This window comes from Anser cygnoides, chromosome 9 (assembly GCF_040182565.1).
Source record: "Anser cygnoides isolate HZ-2024a breed goose chromosome 9, Taihu_goose_T2T_genome, whole genome shotgun sequence".
NCBI lineage: Eukaryota > Metazoa > Chordata > Aves > Anseriformes > Anatidae > Anser > Anser cygnoides.
In genome coordinates, this window is record NC_089881.1 from 23,068,420 (window position 1) to 23,088,002 (window position 19,583).

At 40.5% G+C, this 19,583-nt stretch overlaps 1 long non-coding RNA gene across 3 annotated transcripts in view; it reads left to right on the forward strand.

Annotated features, from left to right (window-relative positions):
* LOC106031963 (uncharacterized) overlaps positions 1-8,258 on the forward strand; it is a 29,282-nt gene extending 21,024 nt beyond the window's left edge. For all 3 annotated transcript variants that reach the window (XR_010833613.1, XR_010833612.1, XR_007161640.2), the window contains 2 exons: positions 4,364-4,451; positions 7,503-8,258. This is a non-coding gene — a long non-coding RNA (uncharacterized lncRNA). The remainder of the gene's footprint in view (positions 1-4,363; positions 4,452-7,502) is intronic.
* The last annotated feature ends 11,325 nt before the right edge of the window (positions 8,259-19,583 follow it).

The window sequence follows — 19,583 nt, forward strand, 5'->3', positions numbered from 1 at the left end:
TCTTTATGGGAAGAGATTGAGCTATACTTGCAGGAATGTAACAGGAAGATTAGGTCTCCATTGTCTTCTTTATTGACTTTTTTAAAAATAGCAATACAAAACCATGGCCCTATTTTAAATAGGTAATGATAAGAAAAAAGCAGGTGCAATGGTGGTGTTCTTCAAAGAATAACCTAAGCAAAGTTCACCTTTCAAGAACAGAGTTTGAAATTAGTGTCTTGAAGCTGAGGTCAAATGTTTCCAGCAGGAATATTATAGCAAGGGAATTCCTTGTTTCAGTTTTTCTGTCTTGTAAATAAAAGTGGAAGATGAAGCCTCCCTGAATCTCGCTTACATAAAATAAATGTGTGCAACACCTTTGAAATAGATTTCTGCCATTTAATATGCATAGCTGGAATAGCAAGAGATGAAATACATTCCAGCTTTAATGGCAAACACATCTTATTTGAAATTATTGTCAATATAAATTGTTGCTACATGAATTATATTGCTTTTAAAATAAGATGTACTACCAATATTTCCCCAAACCGCATCTTTTGAAAAGCTATTCTAATTACTAGAAGCCAGAGAGTAAATTAACAAATATCTGGCTAAGAAAAGCACACACATATATGTGTGGCAACATACAAACCCTGCTTTATTGGTGTTTAGAATGATGTTGGGCTAGTGTAGGAAGAACTGAGTTACAGATAAATAAGAAATCATTGCATACAAGGTGCACATGCTGGAGCATAGCTGAGCATTGATCTAGGAGGGCGCGTATCGATGGCCTGAATTTTCTTGGGCTCAGTGGAGATCGGTATGTATTTCTGAAGTCCTTTGAGCTATGATAGAGAGAACGGGGAGGCATTGGTCCTCCAAAAGGGTCATGTGTGTCCATCGGTGCTCCTGCTTTTGTGGCAGGCTCCTAACTTAATAGCATACCATCAGTTGATGTTTTATATTGCGCACCGAGCCGGCAGTATGCTGCAATCCCAGGTGAACAGTGTGCCCAGCCAGAACAAGGTATGCAACGCATGCTGAATCTCTTATATCCCAGTACATTAATTTAACTGCACGTGGAATAGCTGCTTCCACATAAAAGCAATGTCTGCCATATTCTGAAGGTGTCAGAATTGCTGAATATGTATAGGATTACCTGAAAAAAACAGAGGAGTTTCCTTCAAAGCACTAAATTGTACAAATACAACCATGGGTATTTGGATAAATTTTTTGGATAAAATTGTCTAACTACCATATCATTGGCTCATCTCCTGCCTCTGATATGCAGTGCTGTTACTGTCTTAATGACCTGCAACATGTAATTTAAATTTTGTCTGGTTAAACTGCCCATGCTGTCAGTACTGCTTTCTTCTGTGTCTTGATGGATAAAAGTCCACAGAGTGAGGTAGCTGTAGGATGTGACATAGTAATTTCCACAACCTATTTTTTTTTTGCTCATATCATTTTTTTTCCATTTAATCCTTTTGTTTTCCATGCATCATCTTTAATTTACAACAAATGAGACATCAGATGCATTCCTTCATTGCCTTATTGATTCTGAAATTACTAGAGCATTTTTCTGCTTTGCCTATACTAGGAAGTTATTATCATTTTTTTCTTAATTAGAAGTTTGATTTCACTGTTGGCATAAACAGTGCTGGAAAGGACAGAGGAGTTGTTGCCTCTCAAGTCCTGCTACTAAAGAGGCTGATATTGGTTGCAGGTTGTGACAGGCACATATATGTCATCAGAAAAAGTAGGAAAAGATATGTTCTTGAAATGTATTGTTTGCTTCATTTTTTAAAGATAAAATCTATCAAAGTCTAATTTTCTCAAAGCTTAGTAACTCACTGGTTGGTTGGCAACTTGGTTCAGGAAGAAGATTTAGGTCTGGCTGCACATCACTGGGGAGAGAATATTGCTTGCAAAGTTGTAGCCCAGTTGAGGAAATGACTTCCCATATCTCTTACAAACTACGGCACCAGTTCTGCACCGATGAATCTCGAATCCTGTTTCAAGCCAGGGGTCAGTCCACATTCAGGCTACTGTAAGATTTGTGTTTACAGTTTAGGATTGCCCCAATATTGACTTTCTGAGGCTTTGTTTTCTCTGCTTTGTAGTAGAGGAGAAAGTGCACTTTACCGTTGTTCAGGATCATCAAAGAATGGAAACAATAAATACATGTGAAAGCACTTTTTTATTTTTTTATAACATATTATGAAAAAGTAAAACATAATTTGCTAGCATTTCATTTGTAAACTTAGAAACTAAAAAAATACAGATGTACTTAAAAGAGATGACTTACAGAGCACTGGGAGATGAGGAATAAAAAGGGTTACATTGCTTTTGTGTTTTTGTTGTTGTTGTTGATGTTTTTTGAAGCTTTCAGTACAAATATTGTATTTCTGTGCCTTTTAGGATATAAAATGAGCAAGCAAAATCCTCAGTTTTGGCCACAAACACATTCAATCCAATGTACTGGAAATGGGGAAAAATGCCTTTTACTCTCAATAGTACCTCCCCATAGGTACACACACCATAGGTACCAAGACAGTTGTCTGGTTTCTCTGATAGTACCTTTGCCACGTCCATTTTTCTATGATCTTGCTATTTTGACCCCTTGGGGGAGGAATACTTTTTGCTATCATCTGGTTCAGCTTGTCGCCTTCTAATCAATAGGGATATAGAAATGTGAAGAATGTAATCAATGAAGTGTTTAGCTGAAATTTCCTTGTCTTTCATAAAATCCTGTGTAAGTACGGACATCTGCTTAAGCACTGTTCATTGGAAAAGCGTTGCCACCGCTTCTTCGGGTGGTCGGGTCTGCACACCCGTGGGGTGGATCTGAATGTCACTTGAGGTTGGGATGTCACTGGGCTTTGTAGGTAACGTGTTATGACGTATTCACGATTAATACCGATACGTCTGCTGAGAAGAACATGCATCGTGTTGGGTCACTACAGCTGCACGACATGCAATGCTCGATGTCAGTGGAGAAGCAGCCTCTGGGGCGGCTACTGACTCCTTTGATTCATCATCAGGCAGCGTTTTATGGCATTTCAGTTCAAAATTCAGATCAGCCTATTAGAAATAATCATCCTGTTAGAGTCACCACTGATAAAGCACTTCTCTGAAGCAGTAAGGTGTGACTAGATTAATTTGCTTCTGACTGGCTTATTTGCGCATCTTTTATGAGGCTAATTACAGTCTTCCACCTGAACAACAAACGCGAAGCGATTTTCTGTCTGAGCTGAGGGAGGGAAAGGAGGGGGCTCGGTATCGCATCCGTGCTGCATCTGACTGCCAGGTGCTGCTGATACAGGTAGCAGGACGGTTACTGCCCGCAGATCCTCCTGAGCCTGCCATCAGCAGCACAGGGGCTGCCTGCAGCCCTGCACGGCAGGACCGCGGCGCTGGCTGGTGGCCGGGCCACACGACTTACCAGGCACCACCACGTCGTCCTGTAGCTATTATATCGAGTTTGGGCACTGTGGACGAATATTTTTGTCTTCTTATGTAGGCATTGTTTTTTCCCAAAGCGTGCACGTACGTGTGTGATTTACGGTGCGGTGACTGAAAGGGCATCACACAGGCTTCAGGATAACGTTTGCTGTGTAGCACATTATGCACAAAAGTACAGCGTGTACCCAAAAATAAAATAAATGAAGGATTTCATAGTGCTATATGTAATCTTTATTCCTTATTGGTTTCGTTTGGAATCTGTACGTTTTAGCTGCTTAAATAATTTATTGGCTTAGTTGGCATGTGTTCCTTAGCAGCTTGTTGTAGCAGAGAGAGCAGGTAGAGCATTCAAGCTTTTAATTTGGATGTTTTATGATATTGAAGATCGCAAGTTCAATCTTTGCTGGTAGAATCAGCAGTTACCCAGGCACTGAGAGAAGACAGGAGCCTCAGCTCTCACTGATTTTGAGGTTGCAGGACTGAAAGCCCCTGGGAACGTGCTGTGTTTCTGGCCTCAGAGGGTTGGTGAGAAATGCTTCCCCCCTCCTTGCTTCTTCCATCCACCTGCCACAAAGACTGAAGGAATCAGTCCAGGCAGGAAACCAGTTCAAAGCCATCAGGCACCCAGCGTTTCTGAGGTGCTCCCAGATGGAAACCTCACAATGCAGGGCTTCACGTTCATGCCACAACTCCGCGTTCTCCTTCGATCACACACACTTGTTGTCTTGTGAGATAAGAACCTGAAACAAAACCTCCTCCCGTCCAAGGATAGGGGAAAAGCAGCAGGGAGTAGGAGCTGGGAGGGATACACAGAACAGCATCGTTCCCTTTAGGTCCCCTTTCTCACTTTAGAAAACCTTTATCGATATTCCAGTACTCTGATCTTTATAAAGAGCCCTTTTCTCTGTTTCTTTTGCAGTGACCAGTGTTGCACCTGTATAAGAATGCAAATTCCCTTCATCTTTTAAAGGTGAACTTTCATACGGCACATCCATATACGAATTTTGGTAAGAAATCTTTTTCGTGCTATAAGTTTGGCATGCAATTGGCAGATATATTGAAAATCAGTGTTGGTTAGACCAGGGAGCTATGGTGGAGAAGTTGGTCGGAACAGCAATATGGAAAACGCCTGCCTTCAACTTTGCTTCAATCCTCCAAAGCCTCTGCGATCCAAACCAGCAGAAAAAGCAACTTATCGAAGTGATTTTGTTGAGAACTGGAGGTGACAAGCTATATTCTCCTGTGCATATAGTATCCTGGGTGCTACTAAATTACTGATAATTGAGTGCAGACTTGGGGGGATTATTTACAACGCTGTCCTGTCAGAATGACAAAAAGCAGCCTTGAGGTGCTGCTCACTTTATTCACCTCCTCACTCTCGATATATTCTCAAGGCTATTGCTTCTGTCTACTGTCACAGACCTACATCAGCATTTTCATATCATCACCTCCAGCGAGGAGCATTCCCTTAATTTCTGCCTTGTTTAGTCCTAGACTATAAATAACACTAACTGCTCATGAAGCTGAGCCTTGCAGAGCCCTACCCTGGAGACCGCTCAAAACCTGAAAATTTCATTGGTTTGACAGTCTTTCCAGACTAACACCTAATATATAATAATCCTCATGCCAGCTGGAAATCCATAATTACGGCCCATACTCAACTGTAGCACAGTAGAGGAGAAATAACGTGGAGTACTCCACTGAATGAAGTGTATTGAGAGTATTTGTCAAGCCATTTTCTCTGTAAGGTTCTTATTTTGGCTCCCTCTCCCCTGACTCCCCAGTGAGTATGATGGGAAAATAAATACGGATATTTATGTCCATTTCCAGGAATGCGGTTGTCTCCACGCACACAGCACCCAGGAGGGCTGTAAGGAATAAATTAGTGATCTGCTGTGTGCGTACGCCGGCTATGATACATCTCTGTTGGACTGCTTCTACAGAGCTAAATATTTTAGATGAGGAAGACTTATAGCGCTGTGAATGTCCCCGACATGCCAAAGGAATGATATTATTCAGCTTTTAGGGCTCTAGCCTTCAGCCTGGTGCTGTTATCCCGGGTAAATCAGCGTGGGGTTGTTGGGGTGAAACACCAGTGCTGGCTGGGCTCGTGCTTGGGCTGCTCAGAGAACGCGGCCACCGCTGGTCCTGTGGTCCCACAGCCACCCTCCACAAGTCACCGTCCAGCCCTCAGGTGGCAGAAATTCGCCACCTCTGCCCATCTAAAAGGAGCGGGGGCAATTTGTGTTAGCTGAGGATCTGGCCCCGTAATTAGGTACCGCTTTTTCCTTTCAGACAGCTGCTGGTGTGTAGACAACTCATTGATGTAGTGGCTGGGATGTGCAAATGAGGCAGAGGCTGTGTTTTGTGCTCATTAAAGAAGGCACTAATAATCTCGTATGGCCACCATCTGCCACCTTGTTTGTTGAGTTTGATCGTTAGTCAGTGAATGGTTCTGCTGAAATTCAGTGATTAAACTCCGGGATATGATTCTCCTTATTGTGATGAAAGATGGCAGAATTTAGCTCATTATTATAAAATTGTACAAACGTGAAAGTTCTCCTAAAAGGAGATTCAGATTCGTAAAGCAGGTAAGTGCAAGAATGGAAAAATTAGCTGTGAGTTTTTGGAAAGCCTATTTACAAACCAGAAGCTCCCTGCAAATACCTGGGAATGTCTCTTGTAGGTGCCCGATCGCTAAACCAGCATTGTGGCTCTGCTTAAGACCGTCTGCTGGAAGGCACACCGTGCCTGCAGGTGATTTTAATGACTGACACCGATTTCAACAAGATATTATGAGCCTTTTCTTTCTAGACAGTAGAAGGAATATTTCGTTGACAGGTGTTTTAAAGTATTTTCTGTACACTGGCTTGGCTCAATTTGTCTATAATGAATGAAATGAATTTTCGGGAAAAGGGGATTATTAATGGTTCTAATTTATTAAGCATGCAGTGATCTTTAATTTTCTCCTCCTACAAAGAAAGGTTCACTTAGAGACCTTGAGATTTTTAATTGCGTGTTGGAATTTTTTTTTTTAAACAACAAAGCATTAACTCTTGTTATAGACCCATTTCTCTTTTTACGTGAAATGATTTGACCATAACTGATACTGACGGGGAATATAAACACTCTAAACAAAGTCTGGCAACAAACAGAATCGTAATAAGTACTGATTTATAGCCCATGAAAATGCTCTAAAGTCAGGGAGGTTGCATTCGATATAGATGATGGCACATTTTGTTTTTGTGTTTGTATCTTCAGCTGTTTTCTGTCTTGAGAATGTAAAACACATTCCCTGTTGCTTTGACTGGGCACTCTTTGAATCTGCATTGTATGTCGACAAAAGGAACTGAAAAGCTCTGGATTTATTTATTATGATTGAAGAAATCTCTTCAAAGGACTATTGATTTTTTTTCCCCGCATCTATAAAGTATATTTGTTTTCACTGTTATTTTCACTCTTATAAAGAAAACTGTTTACACAGATTTAGTTTGGATCACAGTACCCACGAATAGAAAATAAAGGTTAAATTTCTGAAAGAACATTTTTTGTCCTGTAACTCTTCTGTATTTTGCATTGCTCTGGGAAATGAATGCTTCTAGCAACTAACTTGCAATATATACTCATGTGGATGGAATTTATTTGCAGATTTATCCCATTCAATATTTAAAAAGTGGCTGGAACAAGGAGTTCGTGCACAGCAGAGACTACCGCTTCAGTGCGGAGTTGCCCAGCCTGCCCATTTGGCCCCACTTGTGTTTTAGGAGGAGCAAATTTTGTTTCCCATGGCAGCCCTGGCTTTGCAGTACCCTGGGGAGGCAGCTGACAGCAGGGTGGGATGCTGGTGCTACAGCTGGATCCTCACCACACCACCGATAAAGTGAATCAGTACTTCCTAAGAGGAGAGCTGGTAGGGCAGGTGAAAGTACAGAATATACAGGTAGACTTCAAGAAATCAGTCAACTCTTTCTTTTTGTTCTCTAATTTGATAGGAAAAGTGAATAGCAATTTGGTTTTTTCTTGTGGTTTTAATTCTTTTCTAATGCTTCAAACTGCAGGTCCAAGCCACTGCGCGAAGTCTACAGGAGCCCTTTATTGACTCCTGAGTTCATCCAGGCAGCTAAAGAAAAACTATTTCCCCCTCCCTGCTGACCATAAAAAGGGATTAGCAGAAGGAGACTTTTCCTTATCAGTCCTCCGGGGCCAGGATTACAAGCAGTAAGCAATGACCCTTTGCAAGCTTTCAGACTCCTAGTGTCTGTATTTGGATGCCCGGAAATTTTCTTTTTGGGCCAGGACTGATGTCTGGGTCCCAGTGAGACGGTGCCAGTCACGTCCCCTGCCCGGGGTGTCCCAGGCACCCCGGTTCTGCCTTTCCCCAGAGCCCTGCGTGCAGAGGGACCTCTCTGCACCCGCAGCGCTGCTTCTAGCAACGTGGGGAGCACTTGCACGCATCAACATAATTTTTAACAGCAAAGATATGGCCTGGTTGCTTCCCATCTCCTTAACAAGTGACTTCCTTACTTCTTCACAGCCCTTTCTGCGTTACCGGGGAAATGTTCGGGGTCTCTCTGTTCCGCTGCACTAGCACTTTCTGTGGAAGGGTGGAATATTTTAGGAACGACTTTCCCCTCCTTAGACAGTGCCTGCGTAAAAATATGAAATACATAAAGCAAAAAAGCAGCAGCTGTGGCATGGTAGTTATTCTCACTTTTAAAACAACACTTTTTAAGAACTGCCAAGGTAGAAATAAATACTATAGCTCCGTGGGTGCCTCAGGGGAGAGATGTGCTTGCTTTCTTTGTCTTTTTTTCTTTCAGGAAAATGGTGACAACTGATATATTTATCTTTATATAGAGGAGAGTCTGCCTATTTTATCTGAAGACTATAAGAAATTATTCAAGCTTCAAGCAACTCTGTGCGCAATGCTTTCAGAAGAAAATCAGCAAATTGAAAATATTATTGTCTTCTAAAAGAAGGATGTTACCAAAAAATGTACAAGTAAAAAGGTAGAAGAGGATGAAGATACAGAGAAAAAACACTTTCTTGACAACAAATCTCCTGATTTTGGTGTGGAGGATGAAGAGTGTTTTTTCTTGTATCTTACAAAATGTGGGGTTTTGCAGTGGTACGCTTTAACCCATTGTGTCAAAGCTGGATAAAAAGCCAAAAAATATGGGACTCTTCAGGTTCAATTTTTTGGAGCATATTGGAAGCCTTCCATATTTTATGCTAAAGAGTTCAAACTGGAGACAATTTGAGCTATTTGTTTGTTAACCTAATAACGTTTAATTTTTAAGTAAATTTGTGTGCTTTCTCAAACTTTTTCATGCTTGACTTTCCCCATCCTCCAGTAAGCAACACGATTCAGGCCAAGTGCAAAGAGCAAATGGAGGTTCCCAGCATCGCCTCCACGTCAGGTGCCGAGAGCTTCTTGTCTACGTGCTAGAAAATGTCTCCTTCAAATGGAACGGGAACGATACAACTTGCTAATAGAGAGTATTGCTAATATAATATATTGCTTTATTAGTATGTTTATGGACTCCTTCTCAAAAATAATGTGTGGTTTGTTAAAAGCTATTATGAAAGATAATGCCTTGACCTGCTGACAACATGATGTATTAATCTTTATCACTTTGGTATGCTCTTAAGTGTCTCATTCCTACTTTCTATAGCATGGGCTGTACAGAATACAAACAGAGTAGAATGTAATTGTACTAAAATAGTTTCTTGTATGAAACTTTCTGAACATAAAATCTTGAAACACAGTATTAAAATAATTCTTGGATAACATTCATACATTTAATCTTAGCGATACTTGTTGCTTTGAATAATCTAACCAAAATAAAATTTAACCAAAATAAAATTAAAATTGAAGTTGTTTTTTGTTGTTTTTGGAGTCATTTCTATAAGGGTTAAAGTATTTGTTAAAGATGGAGCAGCAGATAAAGAACACCAGTATTAGAGTGAAAAACACTATTAATATACTATTTTCAATACACACTATTAAAATCTAGACTTTAATTTCAGAGCATTCCCCCGTATTTCGCTTCATAAAGCAGTTACAAATCAGACCCGAACTGAGCCCAACACGTGTCACTTCTAATATTTTTATAGAAAAATAGCGAATTGCTAAATAGATACCATTTTGTGAGCAGAGCACACGCGTGTCTCAGTCACGGAGAGAACCATCCAGCAAAACCTTTGTGCTCGTCAGGTCGCAGGGTCTGCATTTTTCTGAGGAATTGCTATTTTTTGCCGATTCCCAAGTGCTGCCTCTGACACGGCGCGGTGCCAGCCCCTTCTTCCACTTCACAGCAAAGCAGGTGCCTTGGAAGGCCTCTTTAGGGAGGGAAAGGCAGAGGGCTTTGGTGTGAGTCTTAGAAGCGTCTAAAGATAAATCGAGCTAGTTGTTCCACTTCTGCAACGTTTTTACAAGCACATGAAGAAGAAGCTGGCTTTCGGGTGTTCTGGTAAATATTTTACTAGAAAGTGGCCTTGTGAGGGATTCTTTCTTTCGCTAGAGCCAGATTCCTCAGAAATAGTGCTTTTAGTAAAAACTGCTTTGGGATCACATCAGCGTGTCCTAGTTTCCAGTCCTTCAGTGAGGCGTTTCTTGGAGTATGGACTTTTTCTGGAGACATTTATGGTAATGTATAAACCTCTAAACTGGTTTACTAACTTCTACATAATTAACATTTCATTAAAAAAAGATGATTGGGAGCCTTATATAAGTCGAATTTCTGGTTCACTTGCTAAACATTTAGCTTATATCTGCACATGAGGGGGTCATTTCACAAATGATTCGCAAAGGGCTGCTGGCCTGATCTGAAGCCCTCCCAAATTGCAAAGATCCTTTCTAGTGCACTTAAAGGGCTTTTCATCTGACCATAAATCGCTACAGCTACTTCTGTTGCTTCTGCTGATTGAAAGGGAAGCTGCAGACTTGCAGATATATTTGTGCGCTGTATCACTCCATCGTACAGCAGCAGCTATTTCTGCAAGGGGTAGCCACCTCAGGGTAATGACAGAGCACAAGCAACCCTTTGGATTTTGTATTTAGCCAGAGAGTGGTTCATTTTGTGGGAAAAATTGGGAGTAAAAAAAACTTTCCACCTCAAAAGAACATGAAGTTCTGATGTGGTAAACAACTATTTTGACATAATTTCCCCTAGCTACCTGCATATCTAAACACAGAATATTCTGGGCTTACTTTAAGTTTTTCTTCTCAGACCAAATAAAAATAAAAACCAAAGGTAAAGCCAAAAGAATAAGAGCTTTCCTACTGAAGGGTAGTTTCAAAGCTCTTTCTTCGGTTATGTTATAGAAGGTATCTGCCTAAAAGCAGCATCCTTGTGGCTGGGTTTAGAGCTTACTGCTTGGCTGGCAGGCAGTAAAACTTATTCTGCAATCTGCCCTAGAGCTCTGTTTCATGCCATATGTACATATACATAAAAAATGCCCCCCCCCCGCCCAAAAAAAAATCTTTTTATATACTGATTAATCTCACCTTTCTGTAGCTAAGGGGAAGATGGAAGACAACAGCACACACAACATCAAAATGTAGATGTTGGCAGGCAAATGGTAGGTAGCTGCTCCTCAGATCAATACTTATAGATTCCTCCTGTGAGCCTGACCTTGAGGGAGATGCTTGTGTTTGGCTTGCCCTGGTCGGGGATTCCTTGAGTGATGTGACTTGTGGCTTGTATAGATTTATTTCAGCTGTGCCTCAGGCATTTTTTTTTCCTTTTTTTTTTTTTTTGCTTTCAGCGTGGGCCCAAACTGATTCCCAACCGACTCTTAGGATTGTTGTTTCAAATGGCACCTAAATATTTATTTTCCTTCCTCAACAAAAGAAGCACAACACCTGAAGTTTCTTTATGCAGTTGTTTTCATAACACACCATAGTAATTACCACTATTAGTTATCTTCAAGAGGCCGGCCCAATTTCCTACATGTACCTGTTTCAGAGTATCTGGGTTCATCTCATTTAGGAGGGACCCTCTCTATGCCAGGTAGAGTTTTGGCTTTTTAACTGAAGTGCAATCTGTTTTTAGGAAACAAGGGCATTTTTTCCCCCTAAAAGATGCTGAAGAATTGACTATTTCTCAGGGACTAAAAAATTATCATGGTTTTATCCTACACATCTGTTAAGAGGTTCTGAACGCTTTTTGCCTTTAACTATATTGTCTGCCTGGTAGAATAATATTATGAAGATTAGACGAGAAAAGTTAACTCATCATAGAAGCACAATTGTATTTAGTTTTTTAGTAAACCTGGAGTTTTAAGGTGTGTTTAGGGCCTTGAACATTGGAGCCCTCGAGGAGACTGATGGAGCAAACAAGTCTGACTTTGTTCTTCTCCCTGAGAAACACTTTAGGGAAAAGATAGAGGAGAGGTGCTCTGAAAACCCGAGTCTTCCCAGCCTATTGGAAAATAAGTAGACCTTCATTATATTCTCATTACTCCAGCTCTCAGCACAGAAAGGCAAAAAATAAAGGTCACTAGCTTTTACCATCTGTGCTAAAATGAGATGAAGGTAATAGAGGACTCCAAGATTTATTGCTTAGCTGCTGATCTGAGGCTTCAAGTAAGTAATAAGACGTATAATCCTATCTCAACAACTTCTTACTTCATATGGGCATGTTCCATACCCCACTGAATTTGATTGGAAAATCAGAATTTCTTTCATCAGGCGCTGGATTAGGCTTTACAAGTTAATTGAAAAAATTAGTCTGAAATCCTGACTTCAGAATTTAGGACAGAAGAATAGAAGAATTGTAATTCACAAGCAGATTTTTAAAGAATGCATCTAAGAGTATGAGAGACAAATGGTATTTGTATATAGTACCGGATGATTTCTGCTGAAGTATGATGTCTAATAAGATGATAGACTTCCCTCAGTCCATTTGGGGAAAATAACCTTCATTCAACTGTCAAAAAACTGAAGATAGGAGAATGATAGCTGGGCAAGAGGCTGTTTCAGCAATCTTGAGAAATAATTCTCGCTGTAGTGTAGTTACAGCTGAAACCCAGCATCTTGGGACAATTCCTCTTTTCACTGACCAGTGCTGAATGTGTAAGCAACTGATGATGGCTTAATTGGCTTGTTAAAGAGAAAATTTTAATGGAATGGAACAAAGTTGGAAATGATTCAAAAGTAAATATAGCACTAAAAGGGAGGGGGTAAGACAATTACTTCTGTGCTCGGTCTTTACCTAGCACCTTCAGACAAACACATTACGACATTCTGCTATGTGCATTCTGATTTAACAAGCAAAGTCCCAAAGAAATGTCAATGATATCCATCTCAAAATAGATATTTGCTATCTAGGTGTTATCTTGGTTCAGAGAAACATTGCTACTGTTCAAGTCTAAGCGGCTCTCGGCAAGGTTTGTAGAATGCTTAATTTGATTCATTAAAGTAGCTGATTTGTGCATTCATTAGTGTCTTTGCATCCTTGATGAGACGTTCTGATGGCTTTGCAAGTTGTTTTGCAGTCTCTCCCTATTCTTTACGAAACCTCCTACTAAAACATAATTGCTAACAATCTGACTATGTTATGAAGAATATACAACACTTTGAACCATGCACCTTATAATAGCCAATGGATAATGGCTTATAGATACAAATATCAGCTATTTGAAGGTCAGCATTTGGTGCTCTTCTGTGAGATACTATCTGCTTTTGGAGAGATAGATAGCAAAGGTCAATTGCTAAGTTCATGAAAAGAAATGAGGTGAAAGAACCTGATTGTTAGACATTTTGCAGCTGAGTCAGCAAGGTCAAAGGTACAATCTTTAAATACTTTGAAACTCAATTGTCATACAAGCTTTTTTTTTTTTTTTTTTAAACAACCAAGTGCCCACTTTCATATGAGCAAGGGATTTTATTTCTCAGCAAGGATTTAATTAGCACTCTCCTTGCTGAGAGCACCTCTCCCTCCCCACCTCTCCTTGCCTCTCCTGTGAAAGGCAAGGTGTAAAACACTGTGCCTGTAATGTTTCCTAACTTTCCCATTATTTTAGCTCTAACTATCCAAAACTCCTTCTCTTCCAGCAAAAAAAGAATAGGTCTTACAATTCCACATTACTGTGAGTTGCTCAAAATGAGAGGTAAGTGAGAGATAATGCCATAAAAATAGTGTGGGCAGTGCGATATTAATAGCAAAACACGAAAGAGGTGTTAATTGCTATGTGTGAATATCACCAGCATTACCAAACTAAATAAGCACAGGGGCTAGTAAATCTGCATTTTATTTCTAAGCGGATTTGGCTTCTCAGTGACTACTGTAGAGAGGAAACAGCTAGCATACAGACTTTTGGTACAGACCTCTGTCATGTTGCTCCAGTGTGTCACAGCATAGTTTGAATAGTTTTGCAGCTCACTTTAATGACAATTCATGGTCAAAAGTGTTCACATTTAATTGCATGTTTAAATTGCTTTCTTGTGCGTGAAATACACAAATTCAGTATTAAACCCTGGTAATGTATTAAGTAGCTGTTTTTTGGTTGTTGATGTTGCTTTTTTTTTTTTTTTTGAGTTTAACGTACATTTTAATTAACTTGAGCCAGAGATGCAGTTTACACCTTTAAAATTCTAATCCTTTAAATCACTGAGAGTTTCATCCTAAGCTTACTGAAATCAATAGATAAACTCCTGTCGCTTCCCCAAGAGCTAAGCACCTGCAATTATAGCTGTAAGGTGAGATTCCAGTTTGACAAAAACTTGCCTTGAATTTTTTGCTCCTTGGTTTCCTACTCTGCATGAAGGATATACTTTCCTGCCTACACAGTAATGAGCAGGGCTCAGGGAGTATTGTGTACCTTTGATTTTTTTTTTTCCTTTTTTCCTTTTTTTTTTTTTTTTTTAATGGTCTCCACGCAGCTAACAGTCATTTGGGAATAAAACTCAGCCTTTGCACACTGGCCTCATAGCTTGTTAGGTGTAAGTAAACTTTCAGGTTAAATGGCTGCAACAAGTTTGATCTCTGCAGCTCATCTATGTTCTGATGGGCTAATGCTCATCATTTTCTTAACAGGAGACACGTATGTAATTCCTAACAAGTTAATTCCTCAGACTTCCAGACTGCACTACTCAAACGAGATACCATCAGCTGTCATAGTAACAGCTCATGACTATCATTTAATTCTTATTCATAAGCTAGGCTGACTTTAGTGGGAGGGATATGTGTGCATAAGAAAGAGCCTTGTCCTTAATCCAGGACTGTAGGAATCCCTGAAGATCAGCCTGCTGTATGCATGTAAATAAATTGTTGCAGGGTAAACCTGCTCAGTCATGCAGACGTTCAATGAACAGTTTTAATGCTCTTGTTTCAACAGAGGATTATTCGATATTTTATGAGTCCTTAGTGGCAGGAATGAAGCTATAATAAATGTAAAACATGGGGGATTCGCTGCCTCTGTGAGGAAGTAAAAAGTGAAGTTGTCTCCAGGTTGGGAGGGTGTTGGTATGAGCAACGTGTGCAGGGAGGCTGGGAGGCCTCTCCCTTTGATCGCTTCAGGATCTCTGGCTGAATTTTAATACACAGATTGAAGTGGGGAAGAAATAAATCATAATAAGCAAGTAGAAGAGCACCCGTGAAGCCACTTCTTCCGGGGATTTCTCCCTTGTGATTGTCTGGGCCTGAGTCCAGTGCCCTGCGAGGTGCTGGCTCGGCCTGAGGGCTCTGCAGGGCCCGGGGCATCCCTAGAGCAGCGTCCTCCTCCCCTGCTCCCTGACAGGCACAAAGTTACCTTGCTCTGCTTCTCCAGGGGAAAGCCTTTCCCTCTTCCACCCTGGCTATTTTCCCGTTCTGTAGGAATTAAGTTCTCCCCAAGATCTTAGCTCTTTCGTCAGATTTATTAGGCTTGGCCTGAACTCAAGTGCAGAGGAGAGCCAGACACAGCGCAGTCCTCAGGACTGCCCAAGCCTTGTTTCCCCAATGGGAGAAAACTACCAAAAAGCTAAACTTGCCAGCAGAACTGGAAGCAGAAAATTCGTCGTTGTTCTCTGAATTATAGTGCTTCAGGTCTGCTTCTTTTATTTCTTCCTCTTCCCACAGCCTGGTTTTCACAGTGCATCTCAACAAATGCACAACCGATTTTGATGTGGAGTTCAGACTTGTTTTGTTGCCTTGAAAGTTGCATCTGATGAGAAGAGCCTGTTCCCAAAAGAAATTCATGATCATGAACAAAAGGCAAGGCAACTCTGTGAGTGAATGTGCAGTTGATGGCAAGATAAAAAGAAATAAGCAAGCAAAGCTGGAAGAAAAATAAACCTTCTCTTACAAAGGGAGGTGTGTATAAAGAATGCCACATACAGAGCGAAATTGCCTTTGCTACATGCTGTTATTACTTTTTACAGTGCAGTCCCTTTTTTCTTAGGGGCAACATTTCCAGCCATTACTAGGGACCTCAGCCTTAGGCATCTCTTAGGTCTGAACTGGGACCCCATCTCTCTGGCTTCTGTGTGCTTTATCGAAGTAATTGAGATCAATGAAGTTATTTTTATGCTTTTTTTGTCTGTTTTGGATCATTTTTTCTGTCTGAAGTCCAGATGAAGGTATTTGGATGTCCTTGGAGTGCTTTAAAACTGAGTGCAACAGAATCCAGATTTGATTTAGACCAAATTGTTTGGGTCCAGTACAGTTTTGGTATTTATGTACCCCTGTCCAACTGCAAGGGTTCTGTAAGAGGTTTCTGTTCTAACCTTAAAAAGAGAAATGAAAGTGTGAGGCCCCAGAAGAATCTTGTGTTTACAAGGATTTTCTTGCTAAGCAGGTGCTGTCCTCAAGGTTTGAAAGTCATTAATTGAGATTAAATAAGTACTGACCCAAACTTTGTCTCCTACTTCTAAGCAGACATTCCTTTGTATGTGTGAAGGCATATGCATATGACAATTAGCAGCTGAACTGGATGCTTGATTGGATTAGGTGGCGTCAAAACATCAAGCATGGCTCTTTTCCCCTTGCATTAAAAAATGGAAAAATATTTTGTATTTCTTCTGGATATGAAGGCATCAATATTCTGACACTGTTTTTTCTCCAGTCTCCTTTTTGAATCTGAAGGCCAAGAAATCTCTGTAGACAACCAAATTTCCTACATTTTCTATCTTAATACCTGTTCTGGATAAATGTGGGGAAAGTACTTGACTATTCAAATGCTTGGCTAAATTGAGGGAACTGTTTTAAGAGGTGCTTTTTCTCTAAACTCAAACCCTAATTCTTTCTCCGCCAGGAGATTTGCTGTTCACTGCAGAGCAAGGTCGGATTATAGGAAGAAAACAAGTAGCTGGTTTTCAACGTCAGCTGCAGCTTCTGGTCAGGAAATCCTGCAGCATATGCTTGTGTGTTTGTCCTTATCATTTCTACTGGAAATTTTTTTCCACTAGAAAATGGACCTTATTCAAACCAATTTGCATATCTTACTGAAATATTGTTAATATTTTGGCTTAACCTGAAGTTTAAGTTAATCTGCAAAATATCCTGTTGATGAATAGTTTGCATGTGCATTTTTCCAGACCAAATCCTGCAAAGATTTAAGACACAGGTTGCACTGAATTCAGAAGGACTATACAGATTTAGATAGGTTTAAAGAAAATATCTCAAGTGTATAGTGGTTTACAACATCATTTTTTTCCCAGTATTGTGTAAACTTCAAAGTAAATAAAATCTCCTCCTACAAGAACGCAGTCATATGGTAACGTGATACTAGTTAATATCAAATATATGCTCGTTAACTCAGAGCCATTTTAGCACCTAGTGGCATGGGTATAAAAATCAGTGGACAGCTTCATGAAGTAAACCATGCTGAGGAAAGTCAAGTAATTAAACCAAAGGCTTGAATATAAGAATTTCAAAGTTTTTTGTTTTTTTTTTTTTCCCCCCCAGAACAGTATCAGATCTCATGCCTGTGATTTTTCTTATAATTTCCTAGCATTCTCCTGTAATGTTGCTTTAAAGGCTTCAGGACCTCAATTACACAGATACTAGATGCTTGATGCTTTCTAAGCCGTGAAAAATTATCCCTGCTATGAGAAACTCTAATTCTAAGGTAGATAATTAACGTAATCAAATGCCAGAGTGAAATAAAACAAGCAGTTTGCACACATACAGAAGTGCTTAGGTGGATTTGTAAATGGTATGGCAAAGATCAACAGGATCTTAAATGCAGGGTAGGAGCAGATAGGTTTTGGCTGACTGCCGCATGGTTAAAGGGTGTGAAGAGGCGCGGAGGATTGTTATGAAGGGCGACAGAAAGATGTATCTGCACGCACGGCAGGAGCAAAGGGTGCTTTCCCTTTTGACTGCCTGATGCTCACACAAAACATTTTCCTTTTCATATCAGTTAAACTTAATTTCAAACCTGAGGAGTTTCAAGCAGAGGCCAATTTTTAAAAATTGATCTGCTGTAGCGATGCCCTTTCTTGCCTCCCAGAAATGGCAAGCAATTGTTGCTCATCTGCCCCCTGATCGGAGTTTTGCAGGTCTGAGGTGCAAATGGGTGACAGTTCTGCTGTACCTGTGGCTTAGGCTTGATTATGTGTGTCCTCTGGGCTTGAAATAAAATGTTTAAACTCTTGAACAAAGAAGGTTCCTGCCTTCCCACAACATCTACTTTTAGTCCTAGGAGATCACAATATGGTGGGCTTTCAACTAGCAGCACCTTTACCTACAGAAAGGCCTGCTTGGTCGTTCTCAGAAAGTTCTAAAAACTTTCTTATGGTACTCTCTTCCTTTAAATCTTGAGCGAGCTTGAATTTAACAAAGGTGGAGTGACAAAGAATGTTTGTAAAATGTGGTGTAAGGACCACACGGATACCAGGATTTCTTTTAGGAATTTAGGAATTCTTCTTTATTGATGACAATAGCTTCAACTCCTTTATTGAGGACAGGCTCCCTTCTTATACCATTAGCTCTACAGCAGTACTTTTCCGCTAACTATTCGTTGGTTAACAACTTTGTCAGGCAACAGCAAACACCCAGCAACTTCCATGTCTTAAGGGTTAGAAAGCAAGCAGCTTGAGACAGCAAGGTGTCTCCTGAATCACCCTTCTGTGTTCCTTCTAACTTGTTTACGATCCTCATGGCTTCATCGTCAGGAGTCCGATGTTATCACCAACCATGGGGCTTTTCAACCCCATGGCAATACTCCCACAGTAAAATGTCCACAGATGACACACAAATAACGTACAGACACAGCACACACAGACTGGATAACGTTACTGAGCCGAAACGCATTTGGGACGACTTGCATAAGACACAACAACCTTACCTCTACCTCATACAGATTAAAAGCTTTTGAAATGCTCTATCATATATTTCCAGTGCTTTTAGTGTCACAATATTTCTCCATTTTAGATTATTGCTCTTAGGTTAATGCTGTTTTGTTCATGTGCGCCTGTTCAGCTAGTGATAGATTAAGGAATTTTTCTACATTTGCAGAAAAATTCCTTCATTTGCAGTAAAAAGCCCCGAGTTGAATTACAGCTGCTGTGCTGACTAAGGAGGATTACAGCAGTTGCTTCTGGTTCTTTTTTTTGCTATGGGAAGAGGTGGAGGGGGCAAGGATGGGAGAGAGAGCCGTGGTTTCGTGTTGGTGTGCACCGTTACACGCCGTCCTGCCCTCCAGCGACCGGGAGCTCCTAGAGTTTACCCCGGGCTCCATTTTGCCATCCCACTGAACCCAAACGTTGTTCCCTCTGTTAAGTTCCCAGCGAAGGCACAGCACCCAGCTAATATTGCTGCTTTCAGGAAGGCAGCCTCTCGTTACAAAGCCAGTGCCCACCTGCCGTGGGCCTCGGTGCGCCGATCAAATAGGGTTTCATGATAACTGTTGCTGTGTTCTTCTTTTAGTCTTTGTTTTTCAAGGCAAACTTATTTTAAAACTTAACACAGCCCTTAACAGTAGGCAGGTGTGATAATGTTTTCCAGGTAGTTGTACGTGTTAATCTTTTAAATGGCTTTGGGAACAGTTAATGTATTAGTGATGGTTACTCACATGAGACAGCTTAAGTCTTAGCAACAGTAGTTAGTGACAGCTATTAACACAAGAAAGCTAAATATTTTAAATTGTCTTCAGTATTATCACTGCCTAAATCCAAGTTACTTTTGCTTAAGCTTTCAGCAGTACAACAG